At 43.1% G+C, this 18,410-nt stretch overlaps 1 protein-coding gene and 1 long non-coding RNA gene across 7 annotated transcripts in view; both read left to right on the forward strand.

The window, feature by feature from the left end:
* The window catches only part of KIF13A (kinesin family member 13A), a 180,101-nt gene that overhangs the window by 13,792 nt on the left and 147,899 nt on the right, over positions 1-18,410 (forward strand). The gene's annotated exons all lie outside the window — the stretch shown is intronic.
* Positions 7,235-18,246, forward strand: LOC308649624. Its single transcript, XR_014022127.1, has 3 exons — positions 7,235-7,527; positions 7,717-8,511; positions 17,713-18,246. It is a non-coding gene; the product is annotated as an uncharacterized lncRNA (long non-coding RNA).

Raw genomic sequence — 18,410 nt, forward strand, 5'->3', positions numbered from 1 at the left:
GAGTTGGCAAATATTCTGGGCAACATAGTAAGACCTGTTCTCTCTCTCTCTCTCTCTCTCTTTTTTTTTTTTTTTTTTTTTTTTAATATATCAGGGATTGAACTCAGGGGATGCTTAACCCCTGAGCCACACCCCCAACCCTTTTTATTTTTTTGAGACAGGGTCTCACTAAGTTGCTTAGGGCCTTGCTAAATGGCTGAGGCTGGCTTTGAACTTGCCATCCTCCTGCCTCAGCCTCCAGAGGTGCTGGGATTACAGCAGTGCACCACCATGCTCGGCCTAAGCCCCCATCTCCAGGGGGAAATAAAACCTCAAGAAAACCAGAGTCTCCCTTATTTGTTTAAATGGCAGGTTAGATCTTCATTTTCATAGTTTGGTATATTGAAAAAAGCCTTGCCAATCTTTTAAGAAGTTAGCCTAAATAAAATTTAAAAATTTTACATATTGTAAGTTATCATGGTCAGATTGAGTGTCGCTTATCGGAAGTGTTTGGGATCAGAAGTGTTTCGGTTTGACTTTTTCAGGTATTTTTTTCTGTATTTGTAAATATGTAAAGAGAGATCTTGTATGGAATTTGAGTCTGAATATGAAATACATTTATGGTTCATATGCACCTTCCACACACAGCTTGAAGGCTATTTTATCTTATTTTTTAAAATTCTACTTATTCATATATGATGTTGAGACTTGAACCCAGTGCCTCACACATGCCAGGCAAGCACTCTACCAATGAGCCACAACCCCAGCCCTCGAAGGCCATTTTAAATGGTAGTTGTCTTGTGCTCTGGATTTTGGCTGTGAACCATCATGTGAGGTCAGGTGTGAAATCTTCCACCTTGTGGCATCCTGTAGACACTCAAAGTCTTGGATTTGGGATTTCAGATTTTCAGATTAGGAGTGCTCAGTCTGTATCTGAGTCCCAGCGTTTACACTGGAAGAAGAGGAGTTTCATATTTGTCTTTTGCAGTGTTTTTTTAGACATCAGTGGGGTATAAATAACTTGTTTTATAAAACACTCTCAAATGTTATTGCAGGATTACATAATGGACTGGGGAGATAAGCTGCTTGAATCTGAAATTTTGGGCAAATCCCTTAACTCGTTGTGCCTTGGTTTCCTCATCTGTAAAACTAGAATAATGGAAGTCCAGGATGTACAGGGTTATACCGTTTGTCCTGGTGCCCAGCATCTAGCACGCACCAGGTGCTGACAGAGTTATCCTTTTCACTACCTGGGACACTTGCAGATTGCTAACTTGGCTTTGTTTTTTCATATTGCTTCTTACTCGTTCAGGTTTTAAGAAAGGAAATTTCTTTTTAGTATCTAAAAGCAGCAATTAAAAAAAAAAGCTCTCAGACTGACTTTCTGGATGACTTTTGGGCTTAGTGGGCATGTTTCGCGGGGTGTACATTGTGAAGCCCTTCTCACTGCTCGGCTGCCAGGCGCACAGGGACACTGCTTTGCTGAGATAGGTGCCGTGGATTTTTTTCGAGAGGGAAATTCTCTGGAGCAGGCAGGTGTTCACCGATCTCTCTCTGGCTGTTTGGCCGTCATTCATTTGGGTAAAACATTTACATCCAGAATCGTATGTGGATGTCTGTGGGAGGTAAATGTACTTGACAGAGGTTTGACACTTTATGGAAAGTGTGGGCAGGAAGAAGGGGGCTGGAGGTGGGTCACCTCGGTGGGCACAGCCTGCCTGCTGTGCTGGGTGCTTTACACTCACGTGAAGGAGCTTGAAGCCTGTGTTTGCTTTCCTCTTCTTCCTTCCTTTGCGTATAAAGCATCTTGGACACTCCTCAGCAGCCCTGGCTTTGTAAATAAGGGAAGTACAAGCCTCTGGTTCTCCGATTTGCCTCTCCCTGCAAGGAGTGGAAGGCAGGACGCCGGAGAGAGGAGTCAGGGATGAGGACAGGCCTGCATCTTGATGCCCTTGACTTCCGGTCCCTCCTCACAGCCGGCTGGGGTGCAGGAAGGTCCTACAGTGGCACGTGGTAAAGCGTGTGGGGTGTGCATTAGGTCGTCTTTGATTTTTACACTGGAAAGAGACAAAGCCTTTTACTTGTCGAATCATCCTTAGTAATTAGGCAGCTATTAAGCAGCACAGGTCAGAGCCTGTCGGAAGTATGACAGTATGACTCTGAATGCCTAGGAGCATTTGTATGTCGTCAGGATTCTGAGAAGAGATTCATTGACTCGGAGGAAGTGAATAGATTTCAGATCAGTTACATGCTTCCAGTAGTTTGCCTGGTTCGATTGCCATTTTTTTTTTTTTTTAATATTAAAGTAGTAAATGTAACTCAGTCCTTAACTTCAACTGTGGGACTCTGGACAGAGCTGGGGGTTAATGACAGGAAACTCCTCCCCAAACCCCTCAGTGACTAAATTCTTCCTAGTGGTGTCAGCGACAGGTCCAGGTGGGAGTAGTGAGCACACATAGTTGTGACCATTTAAAAGCCTGGTGTCCCTTCCCCTGCATGTGATGGTGCCCTTTCTTCGTCTACATGGCCCAAACCTGAATAAGGCACCACAGTAAGTTCTATGCTGGGGAAATCTGTGCCTTGCAGGGGTCATCACCCCCGAGAGACAGCAGGCTCCTTGAGGGCAGAGTCCCTCATGTTATTTAGCATCTATTTTTTCCCCTCTTTTCTTCTCTCAACAGCTAACATGTGTGGTGTACCTGGCATGTGGCTTCTAGATGTCCCATGATCAGTCGCAGTGAAAGATATGGAAATAAATGTCTCCAGAGGGGTTCCTAGGAACGGGAGTCTGGTGAAGTGTTCCTCAGACTTCCTACCTCATCTGTTGTGGTTCTGCGCTTCCAAGCTGGGCCCTGGGAGACCTCTAATTTCTGCATTAGAGTATTACATAATGACAGGCTCGGGGGCCACCGCGTGGCATTTTTGGATCACGGCAGTACAAATGTAGCTCTCCATCCTCACAACTTTGACTGCCGCTGCCTGGGGCTGACGGTCAGAGGCTGTCACGGCTCTGCACTACATGAGATAAGCAATGGCTCATCCAGCCAAGAATCACCCAGTCCTTGGCAAAAGTTTGCCTTTTAAACATTTGCTGCATAACCCACCGAGCTGCCTCTCAGCAGCTCAGAGTTCTGGACAGGTAACTAGTGGGAGGGAATTTTGTCCTAGATGAGGACACGCGATCAGGAATGTTTCATTTCCTCCAGTGCTGGAGTTGATGACTGCCCCCCAGGTGATGTGTCATCCCAGACCCGATGGGTGGGCCTGCCACCGTGGGTGTCCTTGTGAGCCAGAACAGGAGGTTCTTCCTGTTGTCCTGGGAAGGGAGGTGGGAAGGGGTGGAGAGGAGGGAGAGATGCTGGCTGGTGCTGGACCCCTCACTTCGGCTGCACCCCAGTCAGTTGCCTGTGAATCAGGACAGCAGCAGCTGCTGGTCCCCTCGATCCTCCTCCTCCTGGGGAGGAAGGGCCTCTCTGGGGCTTCCATCCTCTGGTCCTCCATGGCGGTCCGATGGACTCTCCATCTCCCCCGTGCCCCTGTGGCAGCTGTCACCCTGTTTTATTTTCCCCTCTGCAGCACGCACATCTAATGATGCTCCTGAGTTTGTCGCTGCCCCAGGGAGCATTTGGGCAATTCTCCACGTGCTCATGATACTGCACGTTGGAGTGGAGGCCCCAGGGGAGAGGCATTCTGCTCCTGGGGATGGCTTTGAATTTATTGTATTTCTAAGTAAATTTGCAGATTTTGTTGTCTTTATTAAGATTTTGAAGACGTCACAAGTAAACATTTACAAACTTTATTTAATAAGCACCTGTTTAACATTTACTGGTGACATTTCACAGCGATTACCAGGTGTCAGCTGGTCCTAGTTCCATGGTGGAGTCTCAGCTCGGAAGTCTTAGCAGGAAGGCAGAGGACTCCTAGCTGACCTACTGAGAGCAGGAGACCTTCGCTGTAGGTCTTTACTTGGGAATTAAAGATGGGGGCTGGGGATGTGGCTCAAGCGGTAGCGCGCTCGCCTGGCATGCGTGCGGCCCGGGTTCGATCCTCAGCACCACATACCAACAAAGATGTTGTGTCCGCCGAGAACTAAAAAAAATAAATATTAAAAAATTCTCTCTCTCTCTCTCTCTCTCTCTCTCTCTCTCTCTCTCTCTCTCTCTCTCTCTCCTCTCTCACTCTCTCTTTATTAAAAAAAAAAAAAAAAAAAAGATGGGCAGCTTTAGGAGATGGTGGCCTCGCATGGGGTATGGTGGGGTATTTCCTGACTCTGGGGATGAGTAACCAGGCACCCTGGCTCCTGGAACTCACAGTCTTAGGGAAAGGCTTCCATTGGTTTTCTTTCCCTCAAGACAAGTTTTAGCTTTCCATCTCTGAGTGAATGAATGGGAGATGGGTTCTTTCTGTCTTCCCTTATTTACAGAACTTGTCCACATCACAAAACAGTGAGTGACATCATTTTTCTTGTACTTTGGTATGGTTTTTGATACTGGGGATGGAACCTTAATTCTTGCATGCATTAAGCACCTACTCTGCCTGATCTACACCTCTGTGCCACCTTATGATTTTTTAATCAAAATGCTTAGGTGGCTTTTTTAGGGACTTGCAGCTGATGTTTGCATGGCTCAATTTCCTCATGTAGGGAAGTGAGAACCACATTTCCTTCCTTCTCTTTTGAAATCTTAAGTAACTTTTTTCTTTTTTTTTTTTTTTCTGTACTGGGAATTGAACCCAGGGATGCTCTACTACTGAGCTACATACTCAGGCCTTTTTATTTTTAACTTTGAGACAGTGTCTCACCAAGTTGCTGAGGCTGGCCTCAAACTTGTGACCCTAGCTGGGCATGGTGGAGCATGCCTGTAAGGGAGGCTGAGGCAGGAGGATTGTTCAAAGCCAGCCTCAGCAATTTAGCATGGCCCTAAGCAACTTAGCAAGACCCTGTCTCTAAATAAAATATATATATATTTTTAAAAAGGGCGGGGCATGTGGCTCTGTGGTTAAATGCCATTGGGCACAATCCTTGGTACAAACAAAACAAAACAAAAAACAAACTTGTGATCCTCCTGTCTCATCCTCCTGAGTTTCTGGGATCACCAGTGTGCACCATCATGCCTGACAACTTTGGTTCTCAGTGTAAACCTGATGTCCTTTTTCTATTGAACTCTTGAAAAATATAGATTAGAGGCAAAATACAAATTGCTTATTATTCTGTTAGCATTTTGCTGTGTTCCCATTTTTCTGTGCAAACTATGTTATACTCCTGAGATGAATAACTCTTAAAGTTACGAAAGCAGCAATTATATATTACCTCCAGGTAGTAACACTGTCCAAATATCCACCACACTAAGCTCAGCTAAACGCCTAGTCCAAGTCAAGTTCTGTCTCTTCGAGGTTTTCCTCGTCTGTAATATCTCCCTTCACCACCCTTTCCCTCTTCCCAGGCTGCCTTTCCCCCAAGCAAGGGCAGGTGCCAAGAGGGCCATAATGCCCACTAACCTGAAGGCGTCCTGGAATCTTCTTTCCCTAACGGAGGAAGCAGCATTAGGAGCACAGACTGGGGCGCCCCTAGGTGTGGATTTCTCGGGGTGGTGGTGGGGAACCCCGTGGGCAGCTTGACTTGCTCTGCCTTCCTTTCCAGCTCAGTGATGTCATTATTTTCCCTGGGGCTTAACCGTTATTAATGCAGCAGTCGGGGCCACGAGATGAGACTGTGGGGTGATGCTGAAATAGCAGAATGCACAGTGAGACTGCAATAAAAACCCTTCCTGACGATTTCTCTGAATTTCCCGATGGGGAGGAGGCCCCCTGAATCTGTGCCGGCACCTGTTGGCATCAGCAGGCCGATATGGGGTAGGGTTGGGTGGGATGCAAGAGACCTCCACCCTCCTCCCTCTCCTCTCTGTTAGTGAATGCACAGGTTATCGTACTTGACTGGTGAGAGTCTGAAGTGGATTTTTTTAGCTTTTTTTTGAACTTACTTGCTGGCAAAAATATGCTCCAGAATCTTGAATACTTACTGTTTTGAGATAAAAATCCTTTTAGTGAAAATTAAGGACAAATTCTCAGGGGCACATCTGGTCATTTCTTCTGAGTATGAAAGTTGCTGTTAGGCCACTTTAGAGGTAGAATTATAAGATAATAATAATACACACACCCATGCTTTTTATGAGTCGATGTGATAATTTTCATTTTAGCCTAACCTTTATCCCACCACCTACCTAGCTGAGAAATTTTAACTCCTCACCCAAACCAATAGGGTACTTCTTTTTAATTTAGTGAGTTTGTGGTTATTCCTTAATCTAAAGTTAGGACTAAAAGTAATGTGTCATTTGTCACCGCAAGGTGATTCTAAAACCAAAATGACAAGGCCAAGATCAGCCCTGATGACAGTTCTGGATGTGTAACAGCCCAGATATCTTCAGTGCTGTGGGCTCAAAACACGCCACTAATGAAGCACAGTTAAATTGCTTTGTTTTGAGTCACTGTGATATTTTTTTTTCCTTCCTGCTGCTAAAAAGAGAATGGAACTTTTGACTCAGTAAAAGCTGGGAGGAATTCTGTAAGGACCAGAGAACCACTGTCTACATTGGAACTCGGAGTCTCTCAAGCATTGTTGAACTATTGCCATGAAAATGGCCCGTAAGAGATTTGAGAAAAGGCAGCAGAGGTCTTGCTCTTCCCCACCCTGGATTCCCTGCTTGAAACTATTCTTAGTTAGTCAAGTGTTCGAGGGCTCACCCTGGTGGAAGCCATATCTATTTCTTTTATTACCTGGTTAAATGTGTGGATTGAGCATATCTAAAGATTAACCATGACCAGGATGTGTCCAAGCACAAAACTAAGAACTATTAGAGAAAAGTCACCCAGGTTCCTAGGAAAGCTTCTGGCTTTTAGGACACCTACATTTCCTTTGCTGTTTATCTACTTTTTTTTTTTTTTTTTTAAGAGAGAGTGAGAGAGGAGAGAGAGAGAGAGAATTTTTTTTTTTAATATTTATTTTTTAGTTCTCGGCGGACACAACATCTTTGTTGGTATGTGGTGCTGAGGATCGAACCCGGGTCGCACGCATGCCAGGCGAGCGCGCTACCGCTTGAGCCACATCCCCAGCCCGGTTTATCTACATTTTAAATCAATCAATCTTCCTTCCTTCCTTCCTTCCTTCCTTCTTTCCTTCCTTCCTTCCTTCCTTCCTTCCTTCCTTCCTTCCTTCCTTCCTTCCTTCCTTCCTTCCTTCCTTCCTTCCTTCCTCTTCTCCCCCCACCCCCCAGGGATTGAACCCAGGGCCACTTAACCATTAAGCCACATCCCCAGCCTTTTTGTTTTTATTGGAGACAGAATCTCACTAGGTTGCTGAGGGCCTCACTAAATTGGTGAAACTGGCTTTGACCTTGTGATCCTCCTGCCTTAGCCTCCTGAGTCGCTGGAATTACAGGTGTGTGCCACCACACCCAGCTACCTTTCAGGTCTCTAAAAACATTAATCTATGCTGAAATCAAGCCAACTATGAAGCTCTACAGTGTCACCCGAGCACATGAAAAATTTACGAGGGTAGTCTCTGTTTTGTCTACTTTTACGTGTGTTAAAAAAAAAAAAAAGTTTCACCTGTATTTCCTTCTTCATTGTGACTCTGATGTTTTTGTGGCTTTTATAAACTTGACTTCCTTGTACTTTATCCAGTGACTGGGTTTGGTACTTTTTTTTTTTTTTTTCATCATCTTTGCTTTTTCTACATTTCAGGGCCTCACAGGTATTGGGCAGGTACTCTACCACTGAGCTAAACCCCCAGCCAACAATGTCAACTTTCAAGAACCACAAACAAGATTTATTAAAACGTCCTTTCAGGCTGGGAAATGACCACAGCTTGTCAAAAGTAGATCGGACTGATTTGAGTCTCATTTGCCTCTCGTGTACCATTTACTGAGGATGAATGGGGAGGCTTACAACGAGGGGAGCTAAGGGAGAGTGAAGAGACTTGGTGGAGTTGACTTGACCTAAACCAAATAGTTATTACTGCCGGGATAATAGACTTTCAGATCATCTTTATTGAGGTGAATTTACTTAAGATGAAATGAAGCCACTTTAAGATGCCCTTTCTTGAGATTTCACAGTCGCTTGTGTAACCCCCTATCATCACTAAGATGTGGAAAGTTTCTTTCCCCCAAATAGTTCTTTTGGACTCTTGCCGTCATCGGGGTACTTTTCTCATGTTGTAACCCTTGGTCGTCCACCCCGTTTCTCTTAGTCCCAACATTTCAAGGGGAGCAAAACCCTTTGATGTCTAGACCCACTGGTCATGTCATTGTACAATACGGAAGAAAAAGCTGACTTCATGTACTTCAAGCTCACGGTGAAGGAGGAGAGAGGACAGATAGGTCTGGGTTCTACGTCATTGAATAAACACATTCCTGTGAGAAACGTGGGGCTGGCTGGCTGCTCACAGGATTCTGTCCATTACATTGTCCCTAATAAGCCAGAACTAATAGAAGAAGTCACCCCGAGTCAAGCAGGAGGAGGATTCCCATGGAATGAAAGGTACAGATTGGCCACGATAACTTCCAACGTGTGGAAACAGGGAGCAGAATGAAAGGACCCCTGGCCTCCACCTGGGTGGGACAGATGCAGACTCAGGCAGAGGTCCGGGTGCCCCTCGCTCTCAGCTGATCCCTACCCTCCCAAGTGAGTCCTCCTGGCTCCTGCCCCTTCCTGGAAGGCAGTGCCCATCTCTTCATAGATCTTCTCTTTGCTCTTATTTTGTATGATCTCTGTTGTGACTTTCTACTTCTTTCCTGTGTCTCAGCATTTGTAGGAAAAGCTTGACCTTTGTGGTTATTTCGAGCTCGTTTCCTAAAGTGTTACCATATTTTTACTGAGTCTAAAAATCCCATCCTGTATTCGTCAGTATGTAGGTGCCCCAAAAGAGAGAGAAACTCTTGCCAATTGAACCATTAAGTCTTGATTGCTAGGTGAATCCAAATCCTAAATTAAAAAAAAAAAATACATCATTTTTAAATTTAATTTTTAGTTTTTTTAGTTGTTGATAGACCTTTATTTACTTATATGTGGTGTTAAGAATCAAACCCAGTGCCTCACACATGCCAGGAAAGTGCACTACCACTGAGCCCCAGCCCAAATTCGAAAATATTTTAAAAGTTGGAAAAAACGCTATTCAGTTTGAGTAACTCTTATCTGAAATGTTTGGGATGAGAGGTGTTTGGGATACCAGGTTTTTTCAAATTTGAGGGATATTTGCATATGTATCATGAGACACCTGAAGAGGATTTTATGCAATATTTTTAGTGCACCCTTTGACTATGACTCCATTATGATGTGGTCGGGTGTGGGGTTCTCTGCACCTGGTGACATGTTGGCACTCAGAAAGTTTGGGATTGGGGCTGGGGCTGTGGCCCGGTGTTGGAGAGTGTGCTTTGCATGCATAGGGTTCTGGGTCTTTGGAATTTGAAGCTTTTCATTCAGACTCTAGGTTTTGGCTGGGGTATGCTCAGCCTGGACGCTGATGGTGCTCCTCTGTGACGGGAAATGCGAGGCCTTCCTCCCGGCTCCGTTCACTTTTGCCCCCTCACACACTGCACAAGGTGCACATCCCAACCCGTCACTTTTCCTCGATGTCCCGGAGGTACATTTCTGAGTACTGATCCATAAAAGTACTTTTCAGGCCCAGGGTGAGCTCAGCAGTAGAGCACGTTGCCAAGTATGTTCAACTTAAAAAAGTCTCACCTCCATTTTAAGAGATGATGTTCTGAGGTGTTCCTGGGGAAAGGGAGGGGCCCGCCTGTAGCCCCCTGACGGCTGTAACTGATGTGGGACTCTGTCATTCAGGGAGCAGGCTCCAAGGTCATGACTCTGAAACAGTCACTTATTTTTTGGCTAACCTGATTCCCATTCATAAATGCATATTTAGAATAAAGAAGGAAAGAAGTTGTTGGTGGAGAGAATGTGGCTGCTCAGCAATGGCATCTCGAAGTTTAGGGCTGTTATTTTTAGTCGTAATTCATTTGTTGAGTTCATCCAGCCAACGTCCTGTCCACAGGCCAATCCATTAATGTTTCCAGTATTGCTTCTCCTGGCTCCCCACTCGGAAGCAAGTTTTCTTTTTCTTTTTTTTTAATATCTGGACAGAAATTTTCCCATCAACTCATGCCCTTTGCTTAAGATTCCACCATGTTGGTGACTTTTATGTCCTGAGGTTTGCCCACTGCTAGAGGAATCCCAACTGCCATTCAAACAGGCTTCAGCCCTTGCCTCCAGGGAGTGCTCCTGGCTGGGTGGGGACCGGGAGCTCCTGATGGCATGAGGAAATCTGCTGCAGATGCCTCTGACTTCTGTTTGCTTTTAGATCAACATGGAGGTTTAATTGTAAGAATTGAAATTGATCTCTCCTGCTGCAAGACAGTCCCCCCAACCTGATGCAGGAGGTGTGGAGGCTGCCCTGTGTCTTAGGGCTGCTGACGCTGGCCGCCTGTCCCGCCCCCCCCCCCCCCCCCCCCCCGTTTATTTTCCTAAGAATGCATTCTTTCCTCTCCTGCTTTCCAGTTCTGGACTCTTACGTGTTCACACAGAGAAACATCTGGTCATTTGAGAGTTTTATTTTTGGTGGCAACTGAATATTTTATAGAACTTTTTGTATTGCAGCCCTCGAACACCATGTAGTGTGATTAATCAAAAGCAGTTTGAAAATGTACATAAAATACACAGTTTCCTAGGAGTACGGATGAATTTTCCATCCAGGCCCTATAAAAACAAATGAGGTGGTCTCTAGAAGCTCTAACAAAGCCTCAGGCATCTTGCCAGTCTTGGGTCATTGTAAACCGAGCTCAAAGGCATACAATGAACATTGAGTGAATAGTAAGGTATATGTAGCTCCTTCAGTAGTGAGCTGTATGAGGCTTACCAATACAATAATTATATACTTAGAAATAAATGATGAATTGCACACATGATATTGTAATTGGATTTTTCAGAGGTAGCTGAATATCATTTTAGTGATTGGATGAATAAAAATATTGAACAATGGATTAAGTGGAGTAAGTGAAAGTTAAGTAAATCATACATCAGGAAATAATTGAAAATCTCACATTACACATGTTCAAAATGAAGGTGATAGAATTGAATAAATTGTCTTGATTTGAATTAGAAGGAGAGTTGATGGAAAAAGTAAATTGGTTTTAGAATGCCCAATTGTTGCAGTCTCCGCCTTTCAAAATTCAAATAACAGCTGTACTACATTTATAGAGAATAATCTTTACTATTTATAGCTTGTGAACTTGTGTTATGAGCAACAAACTATGTATTTGGATATTTATAGACCTTTTTCTTAGTAATTTCAGATATTCAAAAGTCTGGTGTGTTTCGTTCTTACTAGGTACATGGTTCCAAGTGTACTTTCTAGAGCACCCTCTGCAAGTGTTGATATTCTTAAAAAGCTATTAGAGGAAGAATTTCTGTTGAGAGGAGCAGGAAACCAGAGAAAAAATATTGGAGAAATTCTTTGTAAGCCCCTTCTGTATGTCAGGAGGAGTTTAATGGGTTTGGTGATCTTGGAGCTTTAGTAGATGAAATCACTGTTACCAAAGACAAGTGACAGGTGATTGGCATGGTGGGTGATGGTTCTTTGGGAAATCTTTCCCTGTGCTGGAGGCCTGGCTGAGACTGTGGTTGGAAGCACAGGGCTTGTAGAGGCAGGCGTGGGTCACACAAAGAGCTCTCCGTTCTGTTTTAGGCTCACAGACAGAAAGCTGTTGGAACAGCCTGGCTTGAGACAGCTTTTACAGACATTTCACTGTTGCAAATGTTTTCTAGAAGGAGGCTGGTCCACATTAGGTGATTCTCTTAATCTTAAAGCTTTTTTTGAAAAAGCAGTGAAGCCACTGTGATGTTAAACTTCATAACAAAGTGAAGAGGGAAAATCCCAAACAGCTCCACCTGGCTGTCTGTAACCCGGGCCCATCCTGTCTTGAATACTGTGGTAAACACTGTGCCTTCACTGCTTTGTTCAGGCATACCTCGTCTCCCCAGTCAGGCCGCAAGTGTCTTGCATGTTGGGATCCTGCCTTAGATTTCCTCTTTCCATCTTGCGGTTCTTAGAGTGCTCGGCACTATAAGATGATGGATGAGGCTTTTGGGTACTTAATTTGAAAAGGAAGGGCCACAGGCAGGTGGCACCCAGCCATGTACCTCTTTGAAAAAGTGTGCCCACATTGGACTTTCCTAGACCTTCTTCACAATGGACCCATTTTTTAAGGTTGGTAGAGAGTGGTGATTAAAGGCATGGACCCTGGTGCCAGTTGGTCCGAGGTTAAGTCCCAGCTTTCCCACACACCCCTGTGTGGCTCTGGGCAAGTTACCAGTCCTCTCCAAGCCTCAGTTTCCTCATGTGTAATGCCTGAGTGCTCGGAGCAGAGCCTTGCACTGTGAACCTGTCACCTCACGGTACTGGACACCCTCAAGTTGCGAGACTGTAAGATTTAAAGCAAGGTTAATAGATTTTTTTTTTTTTAAATTACATTTATCATCTGGCAGTCTTTTCAGGCTAACCTGTCCATAGGACAGCAGTCACCATCACCTGACGTTCCAGGCCGGCCTTCTTAACTCTTTAGCTGTTAGCAAGACCCTGTGTCAAAACAAAATATTAAAAAAAGCACTGTAGTGAAAGAAACATTGGCTTTAGGTCTAAACGACGATGTTTGGCATGATGAGTCAATTGGCTTGTATTTTGGCAATAGTGAAGATGCTCGAACACCAAATTGGTGTGAATGACCACACAAGTTAATGCAGGAAAACAACCTTCACTGAGCTGGTACGAGCTGATCCCAGGACTTTGCCAAGAGCACCACGAGGAGTTGCTGGGTGATCCCCTCAGCTCGACTTTCCCCAGCTGTTATCTTCTCCAAACAGCCAAATCTTTAAGATTGGTTCCATTGATGTACTGAAGAAAGACAGATTTCAACTCAGAAATGGTTACTTTTTGCACGATATATAATGTAGTGAATGTATGTCGTCATGTATGTTCAAGAAGAGCACGTGTTCAAGTGTATCTGTGGGAATGACAGGGACGATTTCGTTTCCTCTGCGGGTCATTTGGCCACATGTGCAGGTGAGAGAGGAAACGGTCCACATGAAACATTGCCTGGTCTGTTGCTAATCTGAATGCTCCAAAAATGGAGAAAACAGGTGGCCCGTTGATGAATTCTAGGGTAGATTCGTTGTTGTCATGTTTAAGTAAAAATGGGTGAGAGTCCGGACTGTGGTTCTGCTCTTGGCCTCTCTGGGGGATCCTGAGGAGGGGGACTGCCTTAGCCTCTTTCCAGCTCTCCTGTGAAGAAGGGGGCATTCGGCAAAGTTTGCAGTTATGCAAACTCCTTAGGTGTGCTGAGTGGCTGTGTTCCGCACATTGAGTCTTTGGCAATCGATGGCATTTCATGTGAGGCATTATTTTAAAGAGAAATTTAAGTCTTTTAGTAATTAGAGGTTTTTTTGTTTGTTTTTTGTTTTTAGGTGGTTGGTTTAAGGTTGTTTTTAAGTATCCATAAGCGTTTTTGGTTTTTTCATTTTATGGTTCATTAGGATATTTTTAGGTATAATAAAAGAGTGTATTTGAGGACTATTAATAGACAAAGACAAATCCCTAAGATTGAGAGTTGGTTATTGCTTTATAATTTTGTCAGGTTCTCAACTGTTGAATAAATGGTGCTTCTGTGGAGTTCTGTAGGGCACTTATCCAGCAAGTAGGCCGTAAGAAAGCAGCGTGGCTTCCTCGTGTGTGATGTATTCCTTGGTCCTAAAGAAAGTAAGAAGGTAAATTTGACCAGTGAGATCCATAATCATGGAGCTTTACTTAGTAATCCATTAACAACTCATTTTATAGCAGCAGATGCATTTCAGTAATTATACTTTTAATCTTCTGTCCCTCTAATCAAATATAAAGTTTGCACTCAGATTTGTTCAAATCCCCTCTCGTTTGTTAAAACTGAATCAGCTCCTTCTCAGCTCTTTTTTTTTTCTTTTTACTCCTAGGCAAGGAAGCAGGGATTTGTAATTTTGTATTTATGGAGATCAACAGAAAAGATCGCATCCTGCACACTCTGAGCAGTGCCAGATGTAATTTACATTTGAACAGGATTACAGCAGAACCGGTGAAGTTAAACCGTCTCAGCAGGGTGCTGCAGAGTACATCCTGGGAGAGCTATTTGGGTCACTAGTTTTTGTTTTCAGCGCTGTGAATGCCCAGTAAATTGGTTGTAATTAATTATTGTCTTCGTGCAAGTCTTTGTTTAAGAAGGAGGGAGCTGGCTAAAATAAGTTGGTGACTGCCTTTTGTAGGAAATTGTCATGTAAGTTAATCAGTGAGTTTTATGAATGCAAGAACCATTGTAATGATTGCTTTCAAACCCCGCCAGGACTGTATTTGTCATCTCTTTACTGTGATTCATGTTGGCTGGTTGGTTTGTCATTCGTTAGGCACAGAAGCTTCTGTTGGCACTCACTTTTTCACCTTATGTGCAATGTTATGGCACTCTGTGTAGGGCAGGACATTTTAAACTGGGTCAGCGAGTGCCCTGAAATTAAATGTAAAATAGTATGTCTGTGTGCGCTCCCCGGGGATGAGAGCTCATTCATGCATTTGGTCAAAATTTTTAAGTGTCCGTAAGGTTTCCACACCTGCAGAAAGCTGAGAACACTGGTGTCAGGTATATGCCATGGTCTTGCTTAGAAAAAACATTTCGTTTCTGTCTTTCCTGCTGTCTCCCTATTTCCTTTCCGTAGGCCTGCGCTAACACCAGAATGCAGTCAGATATCCCACATCCAGCCAAGGTCTGCAGGCTGTCACTGTTGTTTATATTAAAGTGCAAAATATATCAGCAGCTACCTATTATCTCTCTGATCACTCAGTAGCAGGAATTAAAATGTTGTGGGTGGTTTTAATTCATGGCAGGAAGGCCTTTGTGGTTACTGTAAGAAATACTAAGCAGAGCCTCCCCCAGAGCCCTCAGTCACATGCTTCGTCTCACTAGTAATTAACTTATCAATGAGCTATGGTACACTCTGGTGACTTTTTCCTAAAAGATCTATTTTATGGTACACTAGAGCACGATAAATTTTTCTGTGCAGAGTATTTTTTTGACCCAGAGGAGACTAATGCAAACTCCTAAGGAGCTGTGATATGTGGCAGGCGAGTCTCAGCATCTTCTTTGAACTGGCGCACAGTCCTCTCTCATCTGGTCTTATCTTTCCTTCCGTCATGTCGTGTATTGTACATGTGACTTATATATTAATTTTGAATATAATGTTGCAAAGAATGCAAAAACCCGCTTATTATCAGTTGAAAAGTATCTGCAGGTGGATTTGGTTTTCAAAGAGCTCCTGTCTACCTGCTCTTGCCCTGCTCTTCTGTGCCACATCAGAAGCGAAGAACAGGCGTGGTGGCGCATACCTGTGATCCCAGCAACTGGAGAGGCTGAGACAGGACCGCAGGTTCGAGGCCAGCCTCAGCAACTTAGCAAGACCCTGTCTCAAAACTTAAAAGAAAGGGCGGGTGGTGCTGGGACTATAACTCAATGCCAGAGCACTTGCCTAGCATGTGTGAAGCACTGGGTTCAATCCTTAGCACCACATAAAAATAAACAAAGGCAAAATTTGTGAATGCTTGGTGTCCCTTGATCAGACAGGCTCACCTCTTCTGAGGTTCTGATGCTTGGCCACTCCAGCGCCTCTTCAGGCCAGTTGTAGGGAGAGCAGGATTAGGGGAGAAGCAAAGGTGTATTCTCAGTTCTAAGTGAGGTCCCTTACCCTGAGTTTTCAGTCTCTCTTTGGGCAACATACTTTTTAAACTTTTGAAAAAAAGTGCCCAGTTGTCAGAATAGCAAACATGCACATTTTAAACCTTTGGTTCATTTGCTGTACCATTATTTCTTTGTGGAAATAACATATATGATTTATTACTTGAACTTTCTGAGAGTGGGTGTACTTAAGGGTTTATTTTCTAACAATATTGCCAAATACAGAAAATTTAATAGGCAATGGGATTTTGGAATTTTGAAGTTCAGGAGGAATCTGGAAGTAAAACAAAGTAGCCAACATTAATTATTACTTATCAAACTTTGCTCAGAGAAATTTGTTCTCTTTAAATTGGTCTCACTAAAATGGAACCATTTAAATTTTTTTTTGAAATGTTTGAAATATTGCATGTCTAACAAAGTAGAAGATAGTCTGTTTTTAAACAGTTAAGGAAAATGTCAGTGTCCTCTGTCCCTAACCAGCTCATACCCTTTGTCTCTTGTGACTTTACTCAGTCTCTGGTTTCCCATTGTTCCTGTGAAAGGGAAGGACTCTTCTGAATTTTGTGTATTTCTTTTCCATAATTTTCTTTATAATTTAACTGCATTTAATTTTATGCTCAATTTTGATTCCTTTTTTTGTAAATGAGATCATACTCCTTGCGCTTTCCCGCTTCACTTAACTGCTTTATTGGTGCGTAAATTCACCGAAAATAGCAATTTACCTGATGAACGTGGGTTCTAAATAGATAGTTGTGCAAATGCCTCCCAGTCTCCCTTCTCGTGAAAAAAATTCATTTGTTCCTCTGTCAAGGCAGTAAGGCTCTGGGTGCCTGTCCCTTGTAGTCACACATATGTATTTATTAGACATTCATTAGTTTGTTTTGTAAGATGCCCCTTCTCTTAGCTCATTCTGCTAACTTTTTGCCTTTTTCTAATTGATTCCCAAGAGTCATTTACATATTGTCATACTAATCTCTTGTCACATGCAATTATCTTTCCTTAGTTTGCGGTTCTTCTTTTAGTTGGCTTAATTTTTTTTTTTTTTAATCAGCAGTTCTGGTTTAAAAAAATGCTAAAATTTATCTTTTAAGATCGACACCTTTAAATAGTTATTTATGGAGTCTGTAGCTCAGCTGTAGAGCACTTGCCTAGCATACATGAGTCCTTGGTTTCAATTCCTGGCACAAAAATAAGCTTATATATACTTCTAAAAGTATTAAAGCTCAACATTTCACATTTAAGTCCTTAAATGATTTTTGAAAAATTGGTGTGAGGTAGGGATTCATTCCCCCCCCACCACCACCACCGCTTATGGCCCTAGCACTGTTTATTGAATAGTAGTACACTCTTTCTCCCTGTCTGTCATACTGGTTCTGCTGTATCAGGCTTCCAAGTACCTGAGGATCCTTCTTCCATCTCTGTTCTAGTTCAGTGTTTGTCTGTCCCCAGGGCAGAACCCTCTGGTCTGCATCGCTGATGACTGTAGGGCTAATTTCCCCATGGCGCTCCTATACTGTGGAACGGCTTGGTCCTTCTTTTAGTTTTCACTGGAGGGAGCATGCCGGAGGCCCTGAGTTACACCCCCAGTGCTGCCAAAAATAAATACATAAATAATAAGGTTGGGATTGCACTGGGTGTATGTTCCAATGTAGAAAAAACTGTTATCTTCGTAGTATTAGATTTTCTGATCCAAGCATGTGGTATATCGTTTGGTTTACTTTGGTCTTCTTCAACAATGAGAACTTTACATGTAAAAAGTCTTAGTAAAATTCTTACATATCTTTCGTTGGATTGTATCTAAGCACAATTTCTTTCTTCTTCTTTTTATTTATTTATTTATTTTTTGGTGTGTGTGTTTTATTTTTTACTATCTTAAGTGGTTTCTTTAAAATTTTTATTGCAGTACAATATCTCACATACGTTTTTCTGTCTATGGAAGTGTCCAGCTTGCTGAAATATCACACTGAACGCCAGCTCCCAGATGGAGAGGAGCAGCTCCCTGGAAGTCTCCCTCCTCGTCCTCCTGTTACTCCCCTGTCACCCCCAGCTGCTGGCCCTGATTCCTGAAGCCATGGTCTAGTTTGGCGCGTTTGGTGCTGTACATAAACAGAGTCAGAGAGCTAGCTCACTCTCCTGTGTCTAGCTTCTCTGGCCCAGGGTTATATTGTGGTCATTTATTTGTAGACGGTTCTTTCTCCTTGCTGTGTGAACACCCTGCAGGTGGTCATTCTAAGTTGCATTTTGTTATTGTGTAGCTAGCTTAGAAATACCATTCATTGACTCTTACACTATATACTGATCTCATAGGCAGTAACTTTGCTAAATTCTTGCCAATTCTTCAACCTCATAAATTGTTTGGATTTTCTTTATATGTACCAATTTTGTTTGCTAATAATTTTGTTTTTATTTATCTTTCATTTCTTTTGATCAAATACAAAACAAGCCAGATGTAAAGATCATGGGGGTTTATACTTTATAAATGTTATATGATTTTCTTTTGGAAGTGGAGCTGGGGTTGTGGCCTAGCACACCTGAGGCATTGGGTTCAAACCTCAGCACCATATAAAAAAATGAAATAAAGATATTATTTTTTAAAAAAAGACTTTGGAAGTAAAATTGAGCTGGAATTCCTAGGTC

This window comes from Spermophilus citellus (assembly GCF_964194105.1).
Source record: "Spermophilus citellus genome assembly, chromosome: 5".
Lineage (NCBI taxonomy): Eukaryota > Metazoa > Chordata > Mammalia > Rodentia > Sciuridae > Spermophilus > Spermophilus citellus.